The 7,183-nt window shown below is 43.2% G+C and overlaps 1 long non-coding RNA gene across 1 annotated transcript; it reads left to right on the top strand.

Annotated features, from left to right (window-relative positions):
• The first annotated feature begins 1,074 nt into the window (after positions 1-1,074).
• LOC117558092 lies at positions 1,075-1,466 on the top strand. Its single transcript, XR_004570800.1, has 2 exons — positions 1,075-1,225; positions 1,329-1,466. It is a non-coding gene; the product is annotated as an uncharacterized LOC117558092 (long non-coding RNA).
• The last annotated feature ends 5,717 nt before the right edge of the window (positions 1,467-7,183 follow it).

Here is a 7,183-nt window from a genome sequence, read left to right as displayed (position 1 = left end):
GCCCTGTTTATCTCATGTCTTATAAAAGCTTATTAATTGGCAATATGAAGTCAGATTGAAAAAATTGCTCAACAAATGGCCATTTATACCCATTAGCGCCAGCGAGTAATATTTACCTTACAGAAAATGCAGTGATCTTCGTGCTATTGATCTCGCGCGAAAACATGACATGTTGCTATAGCAACGCCTGTTGTTTTTTCCAAAGTATGAATTTTTTCAGTGTAGAAAAAGACTTAGAACTATCAATTCAGACGACAACATGTTTATTTAGGTAATACATTTAGCGAGGGTCATTTTCTCATAGGCTTCTACCAAAACAATCTCTATCACTAACAGCTTCCTCCTTTGGTTATTTTCTTCTTTGTGGGTTTGGCATGCATGCACTCTCTTTCTCTCAGTCAACTCAAATCAGATCTGCTGTCATCACACACACACACACACACACTCACTGTCTGCGCTCTATTAGCCTGTCTCTTTGGGTCACTTCAATCAAACGGGGGCGAAACATTTTCCTCATCGTCAGCGCCGAAACATGATCACAGGGGAGCCAAAACACACACACACACGTCTAGCTCCCTCTTTGTCTGAGGCTAAGTTAACCTACATCAGTGATCCATCAACACAGCCACAGTGTACAGGAGGGTAATGAAGGCCATTCGTTTGAACCCTCCATTAGATTAACCGTGCAGCATGATGTGGCGAGTGAGCCGCAATTTGTTGTTGTTGATTTCAGGTTGATGAAAAGTCAATAGGGACATGGAGGCAGTGGAGGGTGGGGGGCGCCTTTCATTTCACCAATCCGCTCGTCTCAGGCGCCAAGGGTGCAGCCGGGGCTTAATTAGAATGCGTTTTAAATATTGATGGGGATCCTTGTCCCTACTGTAAGGCTGCGCAGGGAAACTGGAGCGGGAGAGGAAACTTGATGAGCAAACACACACTCTGAAAGCCCTGAACTGACTGGCTCATTCATTAAAAGAAGAAGGATGGCTGAATAGAAGGAATCTGTGAGGATCTGCAGTACTTCCTCCTTCTTTTTCCCCTTTCTGTGTTTGTTTTGTCTGTGTGTCTGTCTCCCTGGCTGGGCGTGGCTACCTACATTCCGATTCCCGCCAACTCACCTCCTCAGCTGCTGCTCATCTCACTGATTGCCACTACTCACCTGCACCTGCTTAAAACCCTGGTTCCCATCTTCAGACTTCGCCAGTTCTTCGTTTATTCTTCAGTGGTAAACTATCGTCCAGGCCTACTAGTGGTTTTTCCTAGTGACTTTTTGATGCTCCTAGTGAAGGGAGATCATTTCCTAATCCTGCTTGTTTTTCCTGTTCCAGATCCACATACTCCAGCTGCTCTGCCTGCCACGTCCAGCCTCCCCTCCTGAGCAGCCCAGCTCCACGTCTTCCCTCTATGTGTGCTTCGTCAACTCCTTGTCAGTGTCGTGGACAAAATAAAGCCTTTTTGACACTTCACCACAGTCTCAGTTGTAGTGCTTGCATAGCGGGTTCTCATCTCCAGTCACTTCTCGGGAAACCTAACAGAATCAATGAGTGGGGTGAAAACAACAGATATAGATTCAACCCTGGTTCAGACCAAAACAAGCCACGTTAAATCCATCCAAAATAACTTGATATTTTACTGATAAAATGAGGCATCAGTCCTAACCGAGAAATAAGACTGGTTTAGATTTATTTATTCACAATACTATGAAAAGATACACCAACACAAATGGTCAATCTCAATGCTCTCTGCTCTCCTGAAGATCTTTCAATAAAGAAACAAAATGTCAGTGAAACAGGAGGACATATTGTATTTGTTGAGGACTATTTGATCAATCATTTTTGAATTAAAATGCGAATTTTCACCAGCGTTATCCCTTGAAATTAAAAAATACTCCAATCTAAACAAAACCAATGTGTTCCGAAATGACGCATGTGAGCCTTTTCTTATCTGTTGTCTCTTTAACAGCATGATTTAATTTAGCAGTGCCATACAATAGCACTAGAAAGTATTCATACATCCACTTTCTCATTTCATGTTCGTTAAACCTACTGCTGACAGGAGGTGCATCATTGGCTGCTTCGTACAAACAACTATTACATCTTTCTTTGTTCTTTTCCAAGCTTTCAAAAAGTATTGAAAAATCTGATGGCAGCCGTTTATTCTTTTTTTTAATGCCTTGCAAAACCTCTCCTCAGGTGAGGAACTGTGATTCTGTGTTGCCATTAGCAACACCCTGCCGTGTTGCCATAGACTCTGTATATGGACCCACCCTGTGGACCAGGCAATTGCATTTTGATTTTATTGTTTTGTTTTATTTATATATTTGTGTCTGTCTTGTATTTCTAACCTTAGATCTAATTTAATCGTAATATTCGTACCTATTCATCTTGTGTCCAAGTAGCAGTCGGTGAATGAGGTAACATTTGTAACAATGAGTATCCTTTCCCAGCTACAGCCACACATCTGCCTCCAAAAACAATGCCCAAACATGTCAAACTCAAGGCTTCTAAATGGTTGTCTACGAATACATCGGTGAAGTCTACTTTCTTTGGAAAATCTTTGATCTGCATCTTCTCTTCAACAGCTCTGATGGCCTACAGTCATTATTTGGATAACCACAACAGGTTGTTGGAAATAGCTGATTAAGTCCGGCCGTGGCTCAGTCAGTAGGGGCTTGGACTGTGAGCGGACGTGCGTGACTTTGGTCTGAGGAGGAAATAAGTGAATTGTTTGTTTTGTGGATATCTTTTGTTTCGTCAAACTTATAGTTGTGTTTTTTGTTGTTGTTCTGAGTCATCCCCAAACAGCCTTGCTGGCTGGGGGTTTCCCCTGACCTGTGTTTTTTTTTCTCGATCGGACGGATAAACTGGCAAAGAAAACGGGAATGGAATTATCAACTGCGTCACGGATCACGGACATTGACAAATTACAGCAGAGTACGGAGAAAGACGGGACATCAGTGAATGAAAAAGGAATGGAAAATGACAACGGAAATGCGAATGGACAAAATGAAAAAACAGGAGTGGGAAAACAGAAGGAGGTGAGAGAGCTGTTTGAGTTGAATGTGGAGGAGGAAAAATATAAAAAGGATCTTACAGTTGTGGTGACGGTGGAGAGTGGAAAAGTAGTAACTGTTATGGATTTGCTAAAAGGAGTTAAAAAAGAATGCGGAATTGTGATGGGGTGTCGGGTGAAAGGAAATGGGCTATATGAAGTGACAATGGCTGAAGAAAAAGGAAAAAATAAACTGTTGGATGGAATACGAATAAATGGGGCTTTGGTGCGGGGCAGAGACTGCATGACAAAAGAGCTCACGGTGTCATTCTTAAATATACCTTCGTATATATTGGACAGTTCAATTAAAGGCAGATTGGCAATGTGGGGGGTTCTGCCTGTCTCGACAATAAAGAGAAGGATGTGGCCCGGCACTGATGTGGTTGATGGGACGAGGTTTTTGAGAGTGGAGTTCAACAAGGAAGTGCGGTCACTTCCTTACTCCACAAGGTTCGAGACTCTAGAGGGGCCAGAATACTTTAGGGTGATTCATGACAAGCAAGTACCGGTCTGCAGGATGTGCATAAGGCCAGGGCATTTATACAGAGAATGCCCTGAGTTTAAATGCCATAAATGTGCGAAACAGGGACACTATGCCCGGGACTGTGTGACTCGGGAGGAGGGGGCGAGCGGAGCCAGGGGGAGAGAAAGTGCACAGGCGGAAAATAAAGTGGAGAATGGAATGGAGGAAGAGGATGGTGGAAGTCAGGAAGAAAGTGAAGAAGAGGATATACATGATAAGGCTGGGAGCAGGATGAACGAGGAAGCTGTGGCTGCTGTCGCGGCGGTGTTTGTGGCGGCTGATGCAAAGAGGGCAGCTGATGAGGCTGCCATGGGAGGTGGAGGAGATGGAGCGAGGAAGAAGGGGAAAGCAGACGAAGGGAACATGTGTAGTAGCAAAGCAAATACTGCTGCTGTTCCGGCTGCTGTGGACGATGGACAGACTGCGAGGAGTGGTGAAGGTTTGGCTGAGACTGAAGCAGAGGCTGTGGTGGATGTTATTCTGGGGGCAGAAACTGATACCGAGGCTGAAGCGGACGTTGAAGGTGAACCTGATCCTGAGGATGGAGGAGGAGCTGTCGGTGGGAGGAGCGAAGGAGAAGGAGGTGGAGGACAGATGGCTGAGGGAATGGAGGTCAGCTCGGTTGTGTCGGACATGGAGGAGGAGGGAGGAGACGACGAGGAGAACGAGTCTGAGGACGAGGAGGTGGAGATAACAGGGCCCATAAAGGAGAAGATCGTTGGCGGGGCGAATGCTGGGACAAAGAGCAGAGGGATGAGGAGAGAATCCAGCAGGCTAAATGCAAAGAGGAAAGACGATAAGGAGAAAGTGGTGGAGAGAAGAAGGGTGTGAAAGCGAAAGGAGGAGCTGCAAAGGGTCCGGACAAAAAATAAATAGAATGGAAAAAATAATAACATTAATAACACTTGTAATGGTGACAATTTCCTCTTTTACTGGGAATGGGCTGAGGTCAAAGGACAGGAGAGAGCAGGCCTTAATAATATGCGACTCAGACATTATTTGCTTGCAAGAGACACATTGGGATGAAAGGTGTGTGGAGGATGTAAGGAAAGAATGGATGGGAGAAATGTATGTAAATAATGGGAGTGTGGGTGCTAGAGGGGTGGCAATATTAATTAAAACAGGGGTGGTAACGAATATAAGGAAAGTTGAGGATGATGGTGTTGGGAGAATGGTTGGGATAATGTTTGAATGTATGGGGGAAACATTTAATTTAATAAACGTTTATGCACCGAATGAGACAAGGAGGAGGAGGGAGTTTTTTGAAGGGTTGAAGGATAAATGTGGGGGAAAATGTATGATTGTTGGTGATTTCAATGTGTGTGTGGTGTTCGAAGCTGGATGTGTCTGTGAATATGGGTTTTAATAGTGATTCATCACGTGGTGCGCTCAAAACAATAATGGGGACAAATGGGCTGTTGGATGTGTGGAGGGAAAGGAATAGTAGGGAGAGGGTGTTTTCTAGGAATCAAGTGGTGGGAGGGATATTAAAACAGAGTAGAACAGATTTAGTGTGGAGTAATTTAGGGGAGAAAATTGGCGGAATTGAATATAGGAATACTGCCATGAGTGATCACAACATATTGAGTTTCTGCATTGGAACAGTGAGAAAAGGGAGGGGGGGGGAGTGTGGTGCTTAAATGCCTGTCTGCTGAAGGATGATGGATATAAGGTTAAAGTGAGAGAATGTATAGAAAAAAGGGGAGGTTTGAATGGTGAGGATGTGGGAGTGTGTTGGGAGGGGTTTAAAAATGAAATAAAAGGGATAAGTATAGGTTTTTGTAAAAATAGGAATAAAATAGAAAGGGAGAAAGAGAAAAGGGTTAGGGAAGAGTTAAAGGTGGAAGCTAAAAAGGTAGATATAGAAATAGGGAGAGATATAGATGAGTATAGTCGATTGAAGGATGAGTTGGGGGAGATAGAGAAGAGAAAGTGTCGAGGTGCTATAATAAGAAGTAGGGCTAGGTATGCAGTTGAGGGAGAGAAAAGTACAGGGTTTTTTTTTGGCGCTAGAGAAGGTAAAGCAGAGAAAGAATAATATAGAGAGGGTTGAAGGAAAGGGAGGAGAAATAATATCAGATTTTGTAGGGATTGCTGAGAGAGTTGAGGAATTTTATAGGGAGTTATTTGAGGCGGAGGAGATTGATAGGGAGAGCTTAGAACAGGTGATAGATAGTATGGAAGCGAGATTGAGTGATGAAGGTAGGGACATATGTGAGGGGGAGATAGGATTAGGGGAGATAGAATTTAGGGAGGGGTTGGCACCAATACTCCTTAAACTGTACAAGAGCTTGGAGGAGAGGGACGAATTGCCGGCAGGCATATCTACAGGGATAATTAGTATATTGTTTAAGAAAGGAAATAGGGAGAAGTTAGAAAACTATAGGCCACTTAGTATGTTAAACACGGATTATAAGGTGCTAGCACGGGTGTTAGCAAATAGAATTAAGAGGGTTATAAAATCAGTAGTGGGGAACACACAGGCGTATATTATTCCAGGGAGAGATATTTGTGACACTATTAGTAGTATTAGGGACACAATTAGTCACATGAAGGAGGGTAAGGGTGGGATAGTAGTTAGTTTAGATTTAAATAAAGCTTTTGATAGGGTTAGTCATGGTTTCTTGTATAGAGTGTTAGAGAAGGCAGGGTTTGGGAAAAGATTAATAGGGTGGGTAAGGAGGATTTATAGTAGTGCAGTCAGTTGTGTTAAGATTAATGGGGTGGTAACCAATGTGTTTAAGTTAGGGAGGTCTGTCCGGCAAGGGTGCCCTCTATCAGCAATGCTATATGCGCTGTCAGCCGAGCCCCTAGCGACGCTGCTGAGGCAAAACAGGTTTATCAAAGGAGTGGAGGTGCCAGGAGGGGGGGTTAGTTTAGTTTATCAGTATGCGGATGACACCACCATTACAGTTAAAGACAGGGAAAGTGTGAGGGAAGTGTTGAAGACAGTTAGTTTGTATGGTAGGGCATCAGGAGCTAGGGTGAATATAGAAAAGTCAGAGATTATGTATATAGGACAGGTGAGGGATAGGAGTTGTGATATAGGGTTGAAGGAAAATAAGGATTATTTTAGGGTGTTGGGGATCAATTTGGGAATTACAGATGTGGAGGGTAGGGACAGACAGTATGTAGAGTTAGTGAATGGTTTAGTGAAGACGTTGAGGTTTTGGAAGATGAGGGGGCTTAAGTTGAGGGGGAAGATAGTTGTAGTGAATGGGTTAATTATGAGTAGGGCACTTTATATAATGACAGTTTTAGATTTGCCGGATAGTGTAGTGAATGAAATAGATAAGATAGTTAGTGAGTTTATATGGGGTGGGAGGGTGGTAAAGATAGCTAGAGAAGTGTTAGAAAATGAGTGTAGGGATGGAGGGTTAAAGCTGATCAATTTAAGAAGGAAAATAAAAGCAATTAGAATTATAATGATGGTTCGCTACCTTGGAAATAAGGAGGACCAGATATGGAAAATGTTCTTAAAAGAAAAAATAAATAAATGTGGAGGATGTGGTGATGGTGCTATTTTTATGGTGCTGAAAAAGGGGATGTTGAATGGTATGAGTGCTTATCAAAGGGAGGTAATGAGTGCATGGGGCGAGTTTTTGAAGT

This window comes from Gymnodraco acuticeps, unplaced genomic scaffold (assembly GCF_902827175.1).
Source record: "Gymnodraco acuticeps unplaced genomic scaffold, fGymAcu1.1, whole genome shotgun sequence".
NCBI lineage: Eukaryota > Metazoa > Chordata > Actinopteri > Perciformes > Bathydraconidae > Gymnodraco > Gymnodraco acuticeps.
This window is presented reverse-complemented; position numbering and strand designations above follow the sequence as displayed.